The sequence below is a fragment of the Aotus nancymaae genome, unplaced genomic scaffold (genome assembly GCF_030222135.1).
Source record: "Aotus nancymaae isolate 86718 unplaced genomic scaffold, 86718_ANA_hifiasm-v0.15.2.pri h1tg000010l, whole genome shotgun sequence".
Taxonomy (NCBI): Eukaryota; Metazoa; Chordata; class Mammalia; order Primates; family Aotidae; genus Aotus; species Aotus nancymaae.
This window is the reverse complement of record NW_026988421.1, coordinates 27,098,287-27,119,784: the sequence shown is the minus strand read 5'-3', so window position 1 is coordinate 27,119,784 and position 21,498 is coordinate 27,098,287. Positions and strand designations below refer to the sequence as shown.

General features: G+C 45.2%; 1 protein-coding gene and 1 long non-coding RNA gene across 2 annotated transcripts in view; one reads left to right on the top strand and one right to left on the bottom strand.

Moving 5' to 3' along the window:
* Window positions 1-7,339, bottom strand: part of LOC110568726 (uncharacterized) — a 36,681-nt gene extending 29,342 nt beyond the window's left edge. The window contains exon 1 of the long non-coding RNA XR_002478935.2: window positions 7,274-7,339. This is a non-coding gene — a long non-coding RNA (uncharacterized LOC110568726). The remainder of the gene's footprint in view (window positions 1-7,273) is intronic.
* Window positions 1-21,498, top strand: part of NEURL1 (neuralized E3 ubiquitin protein ligase 1) — a 100,666-nt gene that overhangs the window by 16,073 nt on the left and 63,095 nt on the right. The gene's annotated exons all lie outside the window — the stretch shown is intronic.

Here is a 21,498-nt window from a genome sequence, read left to right as displayed (position 1 = left end):
GTGGAGGGCCAGCCCTGTCTGGGTGGACAGACTTCATCACCCACCCCTCCGCAAGTCCCACACAGAAAACCCCCTCTTTTGAGGACTGAGAGGGCTTAGCCAGTGCCTGAGAGGGCAGAAGGGCTTTTCCCTTTCTGAGGCAGGCATTTGCAGATCTGTGGGGCTGAGGAGACCAGCCAGACGTGCAGACCCTGATGTGGGCATAGGGGATGGAGGCAGCGGTTGGGATAGGTCGTGAGGGACCAGAATGAAGGTTTCTGCCTCAGAGGGCAGCCCGTCAGGAAACTAGGGCTCTGCGTGCATGAGGGAGTCCTGCCTCCTTCACTGCACAATGTGAAGGAAGCTGTTTGAGGGATCTTGGGTTACCTCATCTGATCCCCCAAGTTGAGGTTGTGTTAAAGAAACCAAATACAGGGCCAGGCACCGTGGCTCATGCCTGTAATCCCAGCACTTTGGGTGGCTTTGGCTTAGCTTCACCTCCTTAGCATGAGGCCTTGGCGGGTGGATCACCTGAGGTCAGTGTAAGGTTTATTCTTGGGTTCTTGCCGAGTTTAAAAGGAAGAAACTGAGGCCAACACAAGAAGATCCAATATGAAGGAATTTATTCAGGCTCCTGGGCAAGGTTCTGCAGTCCAACAGGAGGGGCCGGAGAAGTCGCACAGACTCCTCTCAGACGTGGGTTTTTATAGGGAGTGAAGGAGCTTGATTGGTTGTGGGAAAGCAGGACTACTATTGGGTAAGGTTACAAACCTTTGTTTGCATACAGGACTTGGCTGCTATTGGTTAGAATTACTCGGCTGCTATTGGCTAGAAAGACTCGGCTGCTATTGGCTAGAAAGACAAGACCCCGCTTGCATACTGGGTTCTTTAAGGGAAAGCCAGGCTGTGCGAGAAGGGGAAAAGGGAACAACCCGAGCATGTCCGAGCTTTCGGACAAAAAGTGGGGGTGTGTGCGTCCAAGCTCCCAGCGAGGCAACCGGCCTTACAGTCAGGAGTTTGAGACCAGGCCGGCCAACATGGCGAAACCCCGTCTCTACTAAATATACAAAAAATTAGTCAGGTGTGGTGGCGGGCACCTGTAATCCCAGCTACTCGGGAGGCTGAGGCAGGAGAATTGCTTGAACCCAGGAGGTGGAGGTTGCAGTGAGCTGAGATCGTGCCACTGCACACTAGCCTGGGCGACAGAGCAAGACTCTGTCTCAAAAAAAAAATAAAGAAACCAAATACAGTTATGTGTGGCTTAACAACAGGGACACATTCTGAGAATTGTTGTGTTAGGCATTTTGTCAGCACAGAGTGCACTTACACAAACCTGGATGGTGTAGCCTCCTGCACACCTAGGCTGTATGGTGTGGCCTATTACTCCTCGGCTACAAACCTGTATAGCATTACTATGCTGGATACCTCAGGCAGTGGTAACGCAAGGGTACGTATGCATCTAACCATAGAAGGATAATGCAATGCATTGCACTATGATGTAATCATGGCTGCGACCTCAGTGGGTGATAGGAGTTTATAATCTTATGGGATCAATGTCTTATATGTGGTCTGTCATTGAATGAAATGTCACTGTGCGGCTCATTTCTGTATGAGAAGAGGCTGGCTTGGCTTTGGAAGGGGTAACCAAGATTCAGGACTTGTTCTGAAAGTGGAAGTTTTCTGGCTGGTGCTAAGATTCTCAATTCCTGAGGCATGAGATGGTATTTTGGGGTGAAAATGCTATTTCTGCAGGCAAGATTCTGGGTTGATCTTGAGGCTCCTGTCTGAGGGTATAGGTTCTAGGTTGAGGTGAGGGTTCCATTCCTGGAGGGCAGGTTTCCATCTCAGGGTCCAGGATTTGTGATTGCTTTTGAGTCTGTGGCCAAGTCCGTTTTGGAGCTCAGTATTCTAGGGTGGGGTTGAGGTTCCCTCCTCGGGCAGGGTTGGATGATCAGGGTGGAGGTCTTGTACCCTGGGAGGAAGGAAAGAGCTAGAACCTCCTTCCTCTTTTAGAATAGACTTCCTGGGGCCATCAGCAGATGAAGGGGCCAGTAGAGCAACCTCTGAACTGCCACCTGGGAGGCCAGGCTCCTGCCCTGGCCGGGATGTAAGAGTCTTTGTGGATAAGTCACTTCCAAGCTCTGGCTCTCTGCCTGCAAGCCTTGGCCAGACAGTGATGTTGACTCACAAAGCACCATCCGTGCTTGCTTGAGCTTCCCAAAATGACACTAATGGTGGGCTCCGCAGACACCCACGGCCATTGCTTGGTGAGTCAAATCCATGGTGACAGGACTCAGGCTGCCCTGGGCACTGCCAGCTTGGTCCAATTAGTGCCAATTGGATCTTAACGTGTGCTGAGTGGCCCCTGGGGAGAGTGAACACACATCGAGTGGGACATGATAAATCTGGGTCCCTGGGGCTTGGCGTGTGGCTCTGCAGGGCGGGAGATGGGCTGGGTTGGGCCAACAGCCCCCCTCCTAGTGGGCTAGCTCTTTTTTTTTTTTTTTTTGAGACGGAGTTTCGCTCTTGTTACCCAGGCTGGAGTGCAATGGCGTGATCTCGGCTCACCGCAACCTCTGTCTCCTGGGTTCAGGCAATTCTCCTGCCTCAGCCTCCCAAGTAGCTGGGACTACAGGCGTGCACCACCATGCCCAGCTAATTTTTGTATTTTTAGTAGAGATGGGGTTTCACCATGTTGACCAGGATGGTCTCGATCTCTTGACCTCTTGATCTACCCGTCTCGGCCTCTCAAAGTGCTAGGATTATAGGCGTGAGCCACCGCGCCCGGCCTTGGGCCAGCTCTTACCTAGGCCAGGCAGTGGGTGAAGACATGCGGCAGGCCGGGATCAGAAGGGGCCCGGCTGGCTCCCTTGTGCTCTGCTGAGTGGCTGGGATGCAGAGGGGCTGTCCTTCACCCCTGGCTGGGCTGACCCCTGCCTGAGAAACATCTGTGTCTATATAGGGCTGTTGCCTATGCCCCTCCTCTGTTTCTCTCTCTTCCTGCCCCCAAGGTAGATCCTTCTCTTGGAGAGCCAAAGTTGCTGGGAAAATAATTTCCATTCCATTTGTCCTTGGCTTTGAGCTCTGGGGAACTCTCTTCCCTCCGGGTGTTGCTCAAGACCCCCTAGAAGTTTCTGAGGCAGGTGGTCTTGGCCTTATTTCCTGGATGTTTCCAGGCACTCCCCCACCCCACACTGTTTCCCATGCCCACTGCCCTGGTCACACTGTTCCCAGTGGGCTTTGAATGGGGGGCTCCTGACTCAGCCTCTTAGCCCCATCCACCCTGCTGCAGGTGGACTCCCATCTCAGAGGTCCTCCTTTGTTTTACCAAAACAGGTGACAAGACAGGAATGAGTGGGGGAGATGCTTTCCAGCTCTAGGGCACTCCCTTCTGTGTTCCGCAAGAACATCTCCTTTGGGATAGAGTCCTTTCCCTACAGCCCAGGACACTCAGGCACTTAAGAAAAGGGGGAGTTTTCTCCACCATCAAGTCTGTCCCAGAGACACAGGGGTAGCTTTGTCTGGGTCTGCAGGGACCCCTAGGTCCCCTCTCTTGGCCTGGCCATGGAACCTGAGAGGCTGAGAGGCCTGGGAGTCCCACTGGGCTATGGAAACCCAACCCACATGCTGATGCTGGTGCAGCCCAGAGGCCTCTGGAATTCCCCAGCAGCATCTGGGGGAACCTGGGGTGCAAGGAGGGAAGAGGAAAGGCAGGCAGGATAGAATGCACTGTGGCTGGGGCATAAGCTCTGAAATTGGACTTTGTCTCTGCTCCCTGTGCCTCACAGCTTAACTTCTCCATGCCCTAATTCCTTATTTGAGGTAATGCTTGACTAGGAATAAAAGCATAATAAATATTAGCTATGGTTGCCATTGTTGGGCTCATCCTTCAGGTCTTGACTTAGCTTCGCCTACTCTAGGAAGCCTTCCTTGACCACCGGCTGGGTTAGATGGCTGCTGCTGCCCCCTCTGGCTGCCCTGGGCTCCACCATCCTTGCACTAATCACACCAGCTGCCAGGACCGTTTGCTTGTCTGTATCGTTTACTGTCTCTTTTGCTTACTGCCGTGTCACCACCAACAGTGCCTGTCGCACACAGTAGGCACTCAACTGTGTTTTGAAATGAAGGCAAGAATGGACTGATTCTGGGGAATTCAAACTTTTCTTCGATGGGCTCTTCAGGGCTGCCATAGCCACATCCAGTTAGTTCTCTGTTGAAATGACGTTTTCTGAATACCAGGCTCTGGGGCCCAGTTAAGAGCAAGATGGAACCATTGCTTCATTCATTCATTCATGGATGGCACAGATGTTCTTTGGGTGCTCTTCAGGTGTCAGGCCTTGTGCCAGGCTCTGGGGACAGACATAGTTCTGCCCTCATAGAACTTGTGCTGCTGATCACCGGGGCAGAGGGAGGTTGGAGGTAAGAGGAGAGAGTGGTCAGTTAGGCTGAATGGAATCAGGGAGAACTTGCAGGAGGAGGGGTTTGCTTTGAAGAATGGTGGAGAAGTTTGGATGGACAGACAGAGGATTTCTCTTGGGAGTGGGCAAGGGGCTGAGGGAGGAGATGGAGCCACCTGCGTGTGGCCATGAGGCAAGGCTGACCAGTGACAATGTGGCCTGAGGCTGTGGGGCCAACTTGCAGGACTCAGACGCTGTGGGGACCACTGGTCCTGGCTCTGCCAGCCACAGATGGGTGACCTTGGGCTGGGCACGTCCCTGTTCCTCCCAGTGTTAGTTTAGTCGTTTCTAATATGGGAACTGTGGCTGGGTGAGGTGGCTCATGCCTGCAATCCCAGCACTGTAGGAGGCTGCGGCTGGCGGATTGCTTGAGCCCAAGAGTTCAAGACCTACCTGGGTGACATGGGGAAACTTCATCTCTACCAAACAAACAAGCAGAGACAGGATGGGAACTGTGGTGCTTGGTAGTCCCCGCAACACCCGCAGGGTTGGGCAGGGCTTGAGGCGGGAGGCTTGTGTGGGAAAGCTGGAGGGCAGTCTTGCTTCTTGTCTCTTGTTTTGTAAATAATTAAATTCTTATCACAAGCTAGTTGTGTCCACACAGAGGGAGGCAGGAGCAGGGCTGGGAACCAGGTGCTATGTTGTCCAGGAAGTGGCTGGGTCCCTTCTCTCCCCTCTTCCCTCCTTCCTGGCCTCCCAGTCAAGGCAGGTGGTGGGGGCTTCTAGTGTCTTCTCATCGCTGGCTGCCTCACTCCTTCTCTGTGTCTCTTTCTCTCTCCCTCTACCTTTCCATTGTCTGGTTCCCTGTCACATTCCCACCTCTGTGACATAAAGGACCCCCTGCTCCTCTCCACCTATGTATGCCCCCTCCCCAGGCCACTGTGGCCACCATCACCCGGTGCCCACCCTGCTTTGTAGCTTGCTGAAGCCTCGCTCACTTCCCAGCGCCCTCCCCAGCAGCCCTCAGGTCTGCTGAGCCTCTCGGGAGGCCTCAGGGGAGCACCGACCTCTCCCTTGCCCCAGTGCTCCAAGGACAAGCAGGCACATTTTCATTTCTAGTGCTCACTACTGGGAATGTGAAGGTCTGTTTAGTCTTGTCCAGCTAACATAAACCAGCCGGAACTGGGCCATGGCAGACAACTTTGCTGTAGTTCCCTTATTTGGAATGAAATTCATTGTTTTTCACTGGGAGGCACTGGGGGCTTTGAGGAGGCCCCAGTGGGCCTTGACCCAGGGTGTGGCCTGAGTGGCCTCTCAAAGGGTCACCAAGGTGCCTGTGGCACAGAGGCTAGCCCTGGGATATCTCGGGCCCTGCTAGGTTCACCGACAGCCCAAAGCCACGCCTAGTGCCTCAGGGATGGAGAGTGTCTGGGGCCATGTCCAACTCTGTCAGTTCACAGAGGAGAAACAGGCTCAGAGAGGACCAGGGACCTATCCAGACTCACAGGGCAAGTTGAAGCAGTTGGAGGTCTAGAACTCAGGGCCCCTGGTTCCCTGGTTCTCAGACCTCTATACTGTGGGGCCAGGGCGCCTCTAGCCTAGGAACTGGTGAGGGTGGGGGTGGGAGCACAGGGGTGCCGATGAATCTGGCTGGAGTGGGCTGCAGCTTGGGAATCCCCCAAGGCCTTTGGGGCAGCCTAGTGTGAGGCCTGGATCAGGGAGGCCAGGGGAGGGCTGTGGGAGAGGAGGAAGGGGTGGTAAGAAGAGAGGTGGCCAGGTGGCTGGGAGAGGTGGGTCTGGCCCTGACCCCGCTGCTGTCAGTGTGATTTTGGCCTTGGTCTCCCCGATCTGTTCCAGAGACTCAGTTTTTTTTTCTTTTTCTTTTTGCACCTCTCCCAGGAGAACCCCTGGATGAACGGAGTCAGGGAGCGTTTCTTACCTGCCATGGACTGTGTCCCTGGGCTGGTTACTATCCCTCTCTGTGCCCGGGCTCCTCTTCCTTGTCAAACAGGGTGTGGACTCTCCATGAGGCTTCTGCTCTCTGACCCCTTCTGCCCCAGCCTGGACCATCTGCCCCTGGGCTTCTCTTCACTCCAGACTCCCGAGTCTTCAGGGTCTGGCCCCTCAGACCCAAAAGTTTCTCTAGGGAAGTCCTCCTGTTCAGACCCCCACCTCCCCAAAGAGGGCAGGGCTGGTGGGGAACAGAGGGAGTAGCACCCGGCACTGTGGCAAGGGAGTGAGCTTGAGAGGCAGATCTTGGGTTCAAACCTTGACTCCGACACTTATTAGCTGGGCTATTAATTTGGGGCAGCGACTTTAAAACCCAGGGACCCTAAGGACCCCATAAATAGGATAAGGAGTGGGGCAGGAATCATGCATGCCTGGGGCCACTGACCCAGGTGTGCTTAACCCAAGGTGCCTCAGGCCAGCCTTGGAGCTCACTCTGGACAGCACCCCCACCCCCACCACCTCGCCACCCGTGACCTTAGCTCTATCTCAGTCCTCTACTCAAGAAGCATCAGGCTGGGCACAGTGGCTCATGCCTGTAATCCCAGTAGTTTGGGAGGCCGAGGCTAGTGGGTCACCTGAGGTCGGGAGTTCCAGACCCGCCCGACCAACATGGTGAAACCCCGTCTCTACTAAAAATGCAAAAATTAGCCAGGTGTGGTGGCATGCACCTGTAATCCTAGCTACTTGGGAGGCTGAGGGGGGAGAATTTCTTGAGCCTGGGAGGTGGAGGTTGCAGTGAGCCAAGATCACACCATTACACTCCAGCCTGGGCAACAAAGCAAGACTCTGTCTCAAAAAAAAAAAAAAAAAAGAAACATCAAGTGTGTGTTTATATATTCTTTCCAGAGGAGGTTCCCCACTTCACATCCTTTAAAAGAACTTCTCACTTACTCACTTCTTTTCACAGGAAACACACACCTGGAGCATAGGAAGCTGTAACTGACCAGTAGGGACTGGAAAAGGAAAGAGAGATGTTAGAAAGTGTGGGCCTGGGAATCCTAACTAGAAGGCCCCTGGTGCTGGGGAAATTAGGGCAGGAGATCCTGCATTGTTTACTATGAAAATTCCAGTCCCTGCTCTTTTAGCAGTCATGCTAGTACATTAGCCAAGGCTGTTTATAAAGGTATAGTAAACTTTCGCTTCTGCAAGGTCAGTGAGACACTCATTTACCAAAGATCATCTTGTTGCCAAGAACAAACCACCACCCAGTGCAACATTTAGCTCAGCCATGAAAGTGAAAGCGGATGACGAATGAACTAGTGTTCACACAGACCCTAGGCGTCTCTGGCGGTGGGAGCTGTTGAAGTTTTAAATTTGCTTTTTGGAAAGATCATGCTGACTGCCCTGTGGAGGATGGAGTTAAGAGGGACAAGTTGGGAGACACTTATGAAAGGAGTGAAGTTGTCTAGGGGAGAGATGCTGAAGCCTGAACTACAGATGTGGTCCAAGAGAGGAAAGAACACGTTTGAAACACATTTAAGAGGTGTGCTTGGGCTGGGTGCAAGGGTTCATGCCTGTAATCCCAGCACTTTGGGAGGCCAAGGCGGGTGGATCACGAGGTCAAGAGATCGAGACCATCCTAGTCAACATGGTGAAACCCCGTCTCTACTAAAAATACGAAAACTAGCTGGGCGTGGTGGCGTGCGCCTGGTCCCAGCTACTTGGGAGGCTGAGGCAGGAGAATTGCTTGAACCCGGGAGGCGGAGGTTGCAATGAGCCGAGATTGTGCCACTGCACTCCAGCCTGGCGCCTGGCAACAGAGTGAGACTCTGTCTTAAAAAAAAAAAAAAAATACACCATCTCTACAAAAATATAAAAAAGTTAGCTAGGTACGGTGGTGTGCATCTGTGGTCCCAGTTACTTGGGAGGCTGAGGTAGGAGGATCATTTGAGGCCAGGAAGCGAAGGTTGCAGTGAGCCAAGATTGCACCACTGCACCACTCCAGTCTGGGTGACAGAGTGAGACCCCATCTCAGAAAAAAAAAAAAAAAAAGACCCCAGGCTGGTCTCAAACTCCTGGCCTCAATGATCCTCCTGCTTCGGCCTCCCAATGTGCTGGGATAACATACGCGAGCCACTGCTCATGGTCCAGATAGTTGCTTTAAAAACAGTTTATTGCTTAAATTTTTATACAGGTAATACATACTTTTAGGAAAATCCAAGAACATATGAAGGAAAAAATCAGAACTCACTTTTAAATGATTAACATCAAAATTTTGGTGTGTTTTTTTCTTGATCTTCATTTTTATGTTCTTAGAAGTCCTCTTGCCAGGGATGGTGGCTCATGCCTGTAATCCCAGCATTTTGAGAGGCTGAGGCAGGCAGATCACCTGAGGTTGGGAGTTCGAGACCAACCTGACCAACATGGAGAAACCCTGTCTCTACTAATAAAAAAAAAAAAATTAGCGAGGCGTAGTGGCATGTGCCTGTAATCCCAGCTACTTGGGAAGCTGAGGCATGAGAATCACTTGAACCTGGGAGGTGGAGGTTGCAGTGAGCCGAGACTGCACCATTGCACTCCAGCCTGGGCAACAAAAGCAAAACTTAATCTCAAAAAAAAAAAAAAAAAAGAAGTCCTCTTTGTCTCATGCAATTAGAAACCTTATTGGTTTGTTAGGTGAAACATTAATGTGAGGAATAGTATGAAATGATATATACAAAAATATTTTCACCAAAACATACGAATTTGCATTTACTAGTCGGTGTCTTGATGCAGAGCCACGATCCGCTGGTTGGAATTCTCTGACTGTCTCTTGTAGGAACTCTCCTAAAGCACTCTCTCCGGTTGTCAGTTTTGGCTGCTTTGAAGTGCAACAGGAGCCTAAAGATGGTTTTGAATTAATTTGGGGGCAAAATCCTTTGGTTTTTTTTTTTCCCTGAGGATTTTATAGTTGTCTTGCCTGTATATAATTTGACAGCATTTTTTGGCCTTTATTATTTTTAATTGTCACATAATAATTTTACATTTTATGGGGTACAGTGTGATATTTTGATACATGTATTCAATGTGTTATAATCAAATCAGGGTCATTAACACATGTATCAACTCAAACACTTATCATTTCTTTGTGTTGGGAACATTCAAATCCATTCTCTTAGCTATTTGAAAATATACAAGGCCAGGCGTGGTGGCTCAAGCTTGTAATCCCAACATGAAGATCACTTGAAGCTAGGGGTTTGAGACCAGCATGGGCAATGTAGTGAGACCGCCATCTCTACAAAAATTAAAAAAATTTGCCAGGCATGTTGGCACATGCCTGTAGTCCCAGTTACTCTGGAGGCCAATGTGGAAGGATCCCCTGAGTTCAAGAGTTCAAGGCTGCAGTGAGAGACAATGGCACCATTGCACTCCAGCCTGGGTGACACAACAAGACCTTGTCTCAAAAAAAAGAAAAAGAAAAAAAAATCATTGTTAGTTATAGTCACCCTACAGTGCTATAGAACACTAGCACTTATCACTCCTATCTAGCTATGCTTCTGAATCTGTTAACCAACCCTTAGTCATCCCTCTCCCCCTTCTTTTTCCCTGCCTCTGGTTACTATTCTATTCTCTACTTCTATGAGAACAACTTTTTTTGCTTCCACATATGAATGAGAACATTTGGTATTTATCTTTCCTTACCTGGCTTATTTTAATAACATAATGTCCTCCGAGCTCATTCATAGTGTCATGAATGACAGAATTCCATTTTTTAAATGGCTAAATAGTATTACATTATGTATATATATGCTACATTGTCTTTATCCATTCACTTGTTGATCGATACTTAGGCTGATTTCACATCTTGGCTGTTATGAAGAGTGCTCCAACAAACATGGGCGTGCAGCTCTTTGACATAGTGATTCCCTTTCCTTTGGATGTATACCTAGTAGCAGGATTGCTGGATCATGTGGTAGTTCTGTTTTTAGTTTTTCTGAGGAACCTTGATACTGTTTTCCATAATGGCTGTACTAATTTACATTCCCACCTGCAAAAAGAGTTCCCGTTTCTCTACCTCCTTGCCAGCATTTGTTACTTTTTGTTTTTTTGATAATGACCACTATAACTGGGATGCAATGATGTTTCATTTGATTTGCATATCCCTGATGATTAGTGATGCTGATCATTTAAAAAAATATATTTGTTGGTTTTTGTCTGCCTTCTTTTGAGAGATATCTATTCAACTCATTTGCCCATTTTTTTAATTGGAGGATTTTTGTTTGTTTGTTTTTTGCTGTTGAGCTGTTTGAGTTCATTGTATATTCTGGATATTAACCCCTCGTCAGATGAATAGCTTGCAAATATTTTCTCCCATTCTGCAGGTGATCTCGTCACTCTGTTGATTGTTTCCTTTGCTATGCAGAAACTTTTTTATTTGATACAATTCCATTTGTCTACTTCTGCTTTTGTTGCCTGTGCTTTTGAGGTTTTTGGTTTTTTTTTTTTGAGACGGAGTTTCACTCTTGCTGGAGTGCAATGGCGCGATCTCGGCTCACCGCAACCTCCGCCTCCTGGGTTCAGGCAATTCTCCTGCCTCAGCCTCCTGAGTAGCTGGGATTACAGTCACGCGCCACCATGCCCAGCTAATTTTTTGTATTTTTAGTAGAGACGGGGTTTCACCATGTTGACCAGGATGGTCTCGATCTCTTGACCTTGTGATCCACCCGCCTCGGCCTCCCAAAGTGCTGGGATTACAGGCGTGAGCCACCACGCCCGGCCAAGGTTTTCTTTATAAAATCTTTGCCCGGACCAATGTCCTGAAGCATTTCTTCTGTGTTTTCTTCTAGTAGTTTTATAGTTTTGGGTCTTACATTTAAGTCTTTAATCAATTTTGAGTTGATTTTTATATATGGTGAGAGATACGGGTGAAGTTTTCATTTTTCTGCATATGGATATCCAGTTTTCCTAGCACCGTTTATTGAAGACTGTCCCATCCCCAGTGAATGTTCTTGTCACCTTTATTGAAAATTAGTCTGCTGTAAATTCGTGGGTTTATTTCTGGATTTCCTATTCTGTTCTATTGGTTTGTGTGTCTGTTTCTATGCCAGTGCCATGCTGTTTTGGTCTTTTTAATATATTTTGAGGTCTGGTAGTGTGATATGTCCGGCTTTGTCCTTTTTGCTCAGGTTCGCTTTGACTATTTGGGAGGGGTCCGTACAATTTTTAGGATTTTTTTTTTTCTATTTCAGTGAAGAATGTCTTTGGTATTTTGATAGGAATTGCATTGAATCTGTAGATTGCTTTGGGTGGTATGGTCGTGTTCACAATATTAATTATTTTAATTTATAAACGTGGATGTCTTTCAATTTTTTTGTGTCCTCTTCAATTTTCTTCATCAGTGTTTTACAGTTCTTATTGTAGAGATCTTTCACTTCCTGGGATAAATTCATTCGTAGATATATATATTTTTGTAGCTATTGTAAATGAGATTGCTTTCTTGGTTTCTTTTTCCACTAGTTTGTTTTTGGTGTATAGAAATGCTGCTGATTTTTGTATGTTGATTTTGTATTCTGCAACTGTACTGAATTCATTTATTAGCTCTAAGAGTTTTTTGTGGAGTTTTTTGTTTTTCTCTTGTTTGTTTGCTTTTTTGAGACAGACTCTCACTCTGTTGTTCAGGCTGTAGTGCAGTGGCACTACCTTGGCTCACTGCAACCTCCTCCTCCCGGGTTCAAACCATTCTCCTGCCTCAGCCACCCGATTAGCTGGGGTTACAGGCGTGCACTATAATGCCGGGCAACTTTTTGTATTTTTAGTAGAGATGGGGTTTCACCATGTTGGCCAGGATGGTCTGAAACTCCTGACCTCAAGTGATCCTCCCGCCTTGTCCTCCTAAAGTACTGATATTACAGGTGTGGGCCACCATGCCTGGTGAGTCTTTTGTTTTTCTATGTATAAGATAGTTTATCTGCAAACAGGAATGAGTTGACTTCCTGTTGTCTAATGTGGATGCTCTTTGTTTTTCTCTTCCTTAATTGCTCTGGCTAGTACTTTCACTACTGTGGTGAATAAAAGTGGTAATAGTGGGCATTCTTGTCTTGTTTCAGATCTTGGAGAAAAAGCTTTCAGATTATCCCCTTTCAGTATAATGTTGGCTATAATTTTGTGCCATGTGGCCTTTATTGTGTTGACATATATTCTTTCTATATCCAACTTGTTGAGAGCTTTTTATCATGAAGGGATGCTGAATTTTGTCAAGTACTTTTTGTGCATCTGTTGAGATGATCATATGGTTTTTGTCCTTCATTCTGTTGATGTGCTGTATCGTGTTTATTGATTTGTGTATGTTGTATCCCTGAGATAAATTCTGCTTGATCATGGTGAATCATCTTTTTGATGTGCTGCTAAATTTGGTTGACCAGTATTTTGTTGAGGCTTTTTTGCTTCTGTATTTACTGGGGATATTGGTCTGTAGCTTTCTTTTTTTTTGTTGCGTACTTGTCTGGTTTTTGTATAGGGTAATGCTGGCCTCATTGAATGAGTTTGGAAGAATTTTTTCCTCTTTAATTTTCTGGAAGCATTTGAGAAGAATTGGCATCAGTATTTCTTCAGATGTTTGGTAAAATTCAGCAGTGAGGCCATCAGATCCTGTGCTTTTCTTTGATGGAAGACTTATTACAGATTCAATCTTGTTACTTGGAATTAGTCTGTTCTGGTTTTGTATTTTTTCTTGGTTCAATTTTAGTAGGTAAGTTTCATGTGTCCAGGAATTTCTCAATTTCTACTAGGTTTGTATTTCTGTGGTATCAGTGGTTTTTAATTTTTTATTTATTTTATTTCATTTTTTAGTAAAAGCAAGTTTATTAGAGAAGTAAAGAATAGGCAGAGACAGAGCATAGGCAGAGCAGCTCAGAGGGTGCCTAGTTGGCTATTTTTATAGTTATTTCTTATCATATACTAAACAAGGGAAGGATTATTTGAGTTTTCCAGGAAAGGGGCAGAGAATTTTTGGAACTGAGAGTTCCTCTTCCCTTTAGACTATATAGAATAACTTAGGGATGTTGCCATGGCATTTGTAAACTGTTATGGCACTGGTGGAAGTGTCTTTTTAGAATGCTATTGGCACGTTCATTGCTATCTTGGTTTTGGTGGGTTTTGATTGGCTGGCATCTTTTATTGCATCCTTTTTTTTTTTTTTGAGACAGAGTCTTACTCTGTTGCCCAGTCTGGAGTGCAGTGACACAATCTTGGCTCACTGCAAACCCCATTCCCACATTCAAGCAATTCTCTTGCCTTGGCCTTCCAAGTAGCTGGGATTACAGGCATGCACCACCATGCCTGGCTAATTTTTATATTTTTTGTAGAGATGGGGCTTCACCATGTTGGCCAGGCTGGTCTTGAACTCCTGACCTCAGGTGATCTGCCCATGTTGGCCTCCCAGAGTACTGGGATTACAGGCATGAGTCACTGCACCTGGCTTGTTGCATCTTGTTTTATCAGCAGGGTCTTTGTGACTTGTATCTTGTGATCCCCTATCTTATCCTGTGACAAGGAATGCCTAATCTCCTAGCATGCAGTCCATCATTTTACTTAGGCCCTGTTGAAGATGGAGTCACTCTGGTTTGAACACCTCTGACATATTTTCCCCTCCCTTTTACAAGGGAACTCTTAATTCTTTGGATTGTAGAGGGATGAATATCCATCTTCTCTAACTTCTCCAGGCTGAATAGGGTGATGATGTTTCTGTCTATAAGGGCCTCTTGTATTTAGAGTAGAGAGGAGCTCAGTCAGAAAATGTTAGTGTAAAGACCGGGTGCGGTAGCTCACGCCTGTAATCCAGCACTTTGGGTGGCTGAGGTGGACTGATCACCTGGGTCAGGAGTTTGAAATCAGCCTGGCCAACATGGTAAAATCCTGTCTCTACTAAAAATACAAAAATTAGGCTGGGCATGGTGGCTCATTCCTGTAATCCCAGTACTTTGGGAAGCCGAGGAGGGTGGATCACTTGAGATCAGGAGTTTGAGACCAGCCTGGCCAACCTGCTGTAATCCCGTCTCTACTAAAAATACAGAAATTAGCTGGGCGTGGTAGCAGGCGCCTGTAATTCCAGCTACTTGAGAGGCTGAGGCAGGAGAATCCCTTGAACTTGGAAGGTGGAGGATGTAGTGAGCCAAGATCGCACCATTGCACTCCAGTCTGGGTGACAGAGCAAGACTCTGTCTCAAAAAAAAAAAAAGAGAAAAAATACAAAAATTAGCCAATTGTGGTGGTGTATGCCTGTAGTCCTAGCTACTCAGGAGCCTGAGGCAGGAGAATTGCTTGAATCTGGGAGGTGGAGGTTGCAGTGAGCCGAGGTGGTCCAGTGCACTCCAGCCTGAGCATCAGAGCAAGACTCCGTCTAAAAAAAAAAAAAAAGAAGAAAGACAATGTTGGTATGGTGAGGGTCATTTATAACTCTGACTTCTGACAAAAGGTGATATCAGGAAGATTAATAAGTGTTCAATTTAAGAAAATGTTGAGTAAGCTTATTCTGCATTTCTACACAGAGTACAATAGCAATATGTTTCACAACAGTACATCAATGTAAGTAAAAGTATTCCAAATAAACTAAACGACAAGGCTTTCCAGGAACTGGGCAAGTGTTGGAACCAAGCTGATTTGGGGTTGCTAGTCGATTTCAATATATGCCCAGAATTAGAATACTGACCTGGATTTTTATATTACCTATTCCTCTTGTTTCTTCTGAGCAGCAGCCAGCAGTCACTGATTGGTTCACAGAAATAAGCAGAGTTAGTCTAAATTGCAACAGATAAGACTAGAATCTAATAACAGACAAGACTAGAATCTAATAACAGGTGTACCATAGTTTTTGAAACACAAATTTTCTCTCTCCAGTCTTCATTTTTATTAAAGCAAATCATAGTTTTGTTTTCAAAATAAGCTTTAGTCTTATTGTAATTGGCTTGATTATTTGTATCAAGTGTAGCAAGAATAATTATTTGCTATATAGGCACCTTTTAAAATTGGCTTTGGAGTCTCACTCGGTCACCCAGGCTACAGTGCAGTGGCATGATCTTGGCTCACTCCAACCTCCGCCTCCTGGGTTCAAGCAATTCTCCTTCCTCAGCCTTATGAGTAGCTGAGACTACAGGCACCTGCCACACCACTGGCTAATTTTTGTATTTTTAGTAGAGATGGGGTTTCACCATGTTGGTCAGGCTGGTCTTGAACTCTAACCTCTTGATCCACCCTCCTTGGCTTCCCAAAGTCCTGGGATTACAGGTGTGAGCCACTGCGCCTAGCTGGATTAGACTTTTTAAAGACTTGAGCCGAGCCATTGGTTTGTGACTTCAAATACCTGTATGAAATGGATATATTTCTCTCCTCTCAAGATCCCAAGGTAATTTGCGGGGGTGGGCGGGGCGCTCCTAAGCCTGTTAGAAAATGACATTCTATACTTACGACAGGTGAGGAACCCTGTACAGGGACTGTGTAGACAAGATATGAGGCTAGTTTTCCCAAGGAGCTTTTATTCCGTAAAGGAATCTGTTTATAACTGAAAGAATGCCATTCCAGTCATAGCCTTGGTAAAAGAACTAGTCTCCAACTGTGTTCTGTTACAAAAGAAAACAGTTGCTTATTCTACTTTTGTAAATAATTGTATTGCCATAAGTTAAGAATACTCACAAATAGTTTCCAAATTCTGGAGAAATCAAGTAGAGAGAAAGAAATATGCTCCAATTTTGCTTACAGGAGGATTCTTTACTCAATTGCTAAACGCTGTAAATAATTGAAAGGTTTTCTTCACTCTGAAGTTGATTGATTGATGCTGCGATCTATTTTCTTTGGGTCAGGGGGTCTCTTCAGTATCATCCCTTTGTGGTTCACCATGGAAGATGTTACTGGAAAGTGGTCCCAATTCAGACCCTAAGGGAGGGTTCTTGGATCTTATGCAAGAAAAAATTTGGGGTGAGTCCACAGAGTAAAGTGAAAGCAAGTTTATTAGAAAAGTAAAGAAACAAAAGAATGGCTTCTCCACAGACAGAACAGCCTCTGTGGTATCAGTTGTAATGTCTCTTTTTATTTCTGATTTTATGTATTTGGGTCTTTTATCTTTTTTCTTGGTTAGTCTAGCTAATACCTTGTCAATTATGTTTATCCTATCAAAACCCCCCAACTTTTTGTTGATCTTTTGTATTTTTTTTAGTCTCAATTTATTTTATTTCTACTCTGGTCTTTACTATTCCTTTTCTGCTACTGATTTTGCATTTTGTTTGTTTTTTCTTTTCTAATGCCTTGACATGCTTCACTAGATTATTTTTTACTGTATTCATTTATTCCTAGAAACTTTCCTCTTAATATTGTTTTTGCTGTATCTTATAGGTTTTGCTTTGTTGTGTTTCTATTTTATTTATTTATTTATTTATTTTAAGACAGAGTTTCGCTCTTGTTACCCAAGCTGATATGCAATGGTGTGATCTTGGCTCACTGCAACTTCTGCCTCCCAGGTTCAAGTGATTCTCCTGCCTCAGCCTCCCAAATAGCTGGGATTACAGGCATGTACCACCATGCCTGGCTAATTTTTTTTTTTCTATTTTTAGCGGAAACAGGGTTTCACCAGGTTAGCTAGGCTGGTCTTGAACTCCTGACCTCCAATGATCTGCCCACCTCGGCCTCCCAATGTGCTGGGATTACAGGCATGAGTCACCATGCCTGGCCATTTTTCTATTTTTATACTTTTCAAGACATTTTAAAATTTTCTTCCTAATTCCTGTATTGAACCATTGATTGTTCAGGAGCATGTTATTTAATTTCATGTATTTGTACAAATTCACAAGTTTTTGTTACTGATTTCTAGTTTTATTTCATTGTGATCAGAAATGATAGTTGATATGATATGATTTCAACTCTTTTTTTTTTTCTTTTTTTTTGAGATAGAGTCTTGCTCTGTCACCCAGGCTGGAGTGCTGTGGCACAATATGGGCTCACTGCAATCTCTGCCTCCCAGGTTCAAGCAATTCTCCTGCTTCAGCCTTCTGGGTAGCTGGGATTACAGGTGTGTGCCACCACACCCAAATAATTTTTGTATTATTAGTAGAGATGGGGTTTCATGTGTTGGCCAGGGTGGTGTCAAATTTCTGACCTCATGTAATCCACCTGCCTTGGCCTCCCAAAGTGCTGGGTTTACAGACATGAGCCACTATGCCTGGCCGTGATTTCAGTTCTTTTAGAATTGTTGAGACTTGTTTTGTGGACTGAAATGTGGTCTATCCTAGATAACGTTTCATGTGCTGATAAAAATAGTATGTATTCTGTAGCTGCTTGATGAAATGTTCTGTAAATGCCTATGCAGAGTGCAGTTTAAATTTAATGTTTCCTTGTTAATATCCTATCTAGATGATCTATCATATGCCAAGAGTAAGGTGTTGAAGTCCCCAACTATTATTGCATTGAGTTTTATCTCTACTTTTTTAAAAAAATATATATTTTTATTTATTAGAGGTGGAGTCTGGCTATGTTGCCCAGGCTGGTCTTGAACTCCTGGCCTCAAGCTACCCTCCTGCCTTGGCCTCCCAAAGTGCTGGGATTACAGATGTGAGCCACCATGCCTGGCCCCCACTTTTTTTTGAGACAGGGTCTCATTTTGTTGCCCAAAGTGAAGTGCAGTAGCATGATCATAGCTCATTGCAACCTTAAACTCCTGGGCTCAAGTGATCCTCCTGCCTCAGCCTCCTGAGGACATATACCATGCCTGGATTTTTTTTTTTTTTTTTTTTTAAGTAGAGATGAAGTCTCACTATGTTGCCCAGGCTGGTCTTGAACTTCTGGCCTCAAGTAACCTCTTGCCTCAGTCTCCCAAAGTGCTGGGATTACAGGCCTAAGCCACTGTAAGGGAGGCCGCTGGGAGGCATAGAGCCTGGTCTTTATCTCTCCCTTTAGATCTAATAATTTCTGCTTTATATATCTGGGTGCTCCATTATTTGGCACATATAATTTTTGATTGTTATATCTTCTTGCTGAATTGATCCCTTTATCATTATATAATGACCTTCTTTGTCTCTATTTAGCATTTTGACTTAAAGTCTGCTTTATCTGATATAAACATAGCTTTTTCTGCCAATTTTGGTTTCTGTTTGCATGGAATATCTTTATCCATCCCTTCATTTTCAGTCCATATATATCTTTACAGGTGAAGTGAGTTTCTTATAGGTAGCATATAGTTAAATCATTTATTTTCTTATCCATTCAGGCAGTGTATATCTTTTAAATGGAGGAGTTTAATTTGTTTACATTCAAGGTTATTGTTGATAGGTGAGGACTTACTCTTGCCAATTTGTTAATTGTTTTCTGATTATTTTGTGTATTCTTTCTCTCTTATTGTTTATCATTGTGGTTTGGGTTGTTTTTTTTTTTTTTGGTAGTGATAAGATTTGATTCTTTTTCTCCTTTGTGTATTTGCTCTATCAGTGAGTTTTACACTTTTACATGTTTTCATGATAGTGATGATTGTCTTTTTGCTTCCAGATGTAGGACTCCATTGAACATTTCTTGTAAGTCTAGTCTAGTGGTGATGAATTCTTTCAGTTTTTGCTTGTGTGGGAAGCAAATTTCCTTCAGAAATTAAGGATAGCTTTGCTGGATATGGTATTCTTGGCTGATGATTATTTTCTTTTAGCACTTTGACTGTATCATCCCATTCTCTACTGGCCTGTAAGGTTTCTGTGGAGAAATCTGCTCTTAGTCTAATAGATATAACCTTATATGTGACTCAATGCTTTTCTCTTGCTGTTTTTAGAATTCTCTGTTTTTTTATTTTCTTCTTTGTTTAGAGACTCGTTTTGTGACCTGAAATGTGGTCTATCCTGATAATGTTTCATGTGCTGATAAAATATGTATTCTGCAGCTGTTTGATGAAATGTTCTGTAAATGCCTGTACACAGTGCAGTTTAAGCTTAATGTTTTCTTGTTGATTTCCTGTCTAGATGATCTATCCAATGCCGAGAGTAAGGTGTTGAAGTCTCCAACTATTATTGCATTGGAATATCTTTATCCATCTCTTTTCTCTGTGAATTCTCTTTGTCCTTGACAATTTGACTATAATGGCCTCAGGGAAGGCCTTTTTTGGTTAAATCTTTTTGGGAATCTTTGAGTTTCCTTGATCTGGATGTCCATATCTTTCCCTAGACTTTTTTCTTTTTTTTTTTCTGAACATCTTTCTTGAATTAATTTTCCCTAGACTTAAGAAGTTTTCAGCTATTATTTCATTAAATAGGTTTCCTTCTTTTATCCTTTTAAAACTCCTATAATAACAAATATTTGATTGCTTAACAGTGTCTCATAAGTCTTGTAATTTTTATTGACTTTTTTGTTCTAATTCCTTTTTTTTCTCTGACTGGGTAATTTCATATGACCTATCTTTCAAGTTTAGAGAATCTTTCTTCCACTTGATCAAGGGCTGTTGAAGCTTTCTATTGCATTTTTTATTTCATTCATCAAACTTTTTGACTGCAGGACTTCTGTTTGGTTCTTTTAAAATTATTTCTATCTCTTTGTTGAATTTCTCTTTCACGCTGTGAATTGTTTTCCTGATTTTTGTCAGATTGTCTATCTGTATTTTTTTTGTGTGTGTCTTGTTGATTTCCTTAAGATCCCTTTTTGAATTCCTTTTCTTGAATTTGTGGATTTCCTTCCCATATGGGTCTCTTACTAGAGAGTTATTATGTTCCTTTGGTGGTGTCATTTTTTTTGATTTTTGAGTTTCTTGTGTCCCCACATCCCCACATTGATACCTATACATCTAGTGGATCAATCATCTCTTCCAAACTTTTTTGTATGGCTTTTGTAGAGAAAGGTTTTTATCTGCCGTTGGGTTGTAGTATGCCAGTTGGGAAGAGTGTGATGACTCTGTTTCCGGATTGGTCCAGTGGCATAGTCTCTGTGCAGCTTCTTCAGCTGCACTGAACATCAGCGATAACTGTGGGGACCCCCTTGGCCTCGGCTGTAGATGTTTGTGCAGTGGCATCATAGGTTGTTAATGTCACTTGAGGTCCTCCTATTCTCATTTAACCTATAAGGGGAAGACTTAGCTAAGGGGATCTCTCTTGGTATCAAGTTTGACATGGCCTACAAGCATATGCAGCAGCCCTGGGCTCTAGGTGCAGGTGCTTAGCTTTGCTGCAGGGCTGGGGTCCTAGGCTCAGGGTCTTGCAAGCCTATTGTGCCACCTGGATCATGGGGTACAGCTTTGCTCTCTGTGGCAGGGTTGGATGTATGTTGCCCACAGAGCCAGCATCTATGACTCCGAGGCACCCCCTACCAGCTCAGACCCATAGGCTGGGTTGTACCTGTGATTCTACTTCTGGGAGGGACAGGGCACAGTACTTGTCTGATTCCTGGGAAGAAGTGCTCTAAAGATTTGGGCCTGGGAAACAGGGTATGGCTGCAATTCAGGAACTTGAGCCAATAGGGTTCAACGGCAACTCACGTCCCAGGGGATGAGGCATTGTGTAGTGTGACTCTAGAACAAGGAATTGTGGGGCTTGGCAGTATTCCAGACTGTGTGATGCCAGGTGTAGCGGCAGCAAGTATCCCAGAAAGGTGGAGCACAGCTGTCGTTTGGGCACTGAGGGGGCAAGGAACAGCACAGTGATGACTTCACTCCCTAGGGAGAGGGGTATGTCAGCAGCTCAGGCTCTAGAGGGCTAGCCCAGCTCTGGGGAAATGGAGTACTAGGGTTGTTTGGCCTGCAGGGTGGGATGTCTCAGTTCAGCCACAGCTCTATTTCCCTGGGACATGGGGTACTAGGTCAGCTCAGTCCTGGGATGCACAGTTGCTCATGTTGGCCAGGGTGGTGTGCTGCTTCAGCTCATGCCTGGGGGTGATAGGGGACGTGACTGTCCTGGGCAACCAAGGAACTGTTTCCCTGGCACCACTTTAGCTTAGACACTGGGTGAGTGACTGCTCCAGGTGGCCAAGGTAGTGTTTTCTGGGATGTAAGGCACTCCTTCAACTAAGGCACCAGAGAGATGTGACTGTCCTGAGCGGCCAAGGTACTGTGTTTAGGAGGCAGGGTACCTAGGGAACTGGTTAGGCTCTGGCCCATGGGGGCCGGAGGAGGGGTAGGTGGAGTGGCTCTACCTCTGCTTGGTCCTGCAGGGAAGGGTGTAATAGCTGCTGGAAGCTTGGCTTGGGG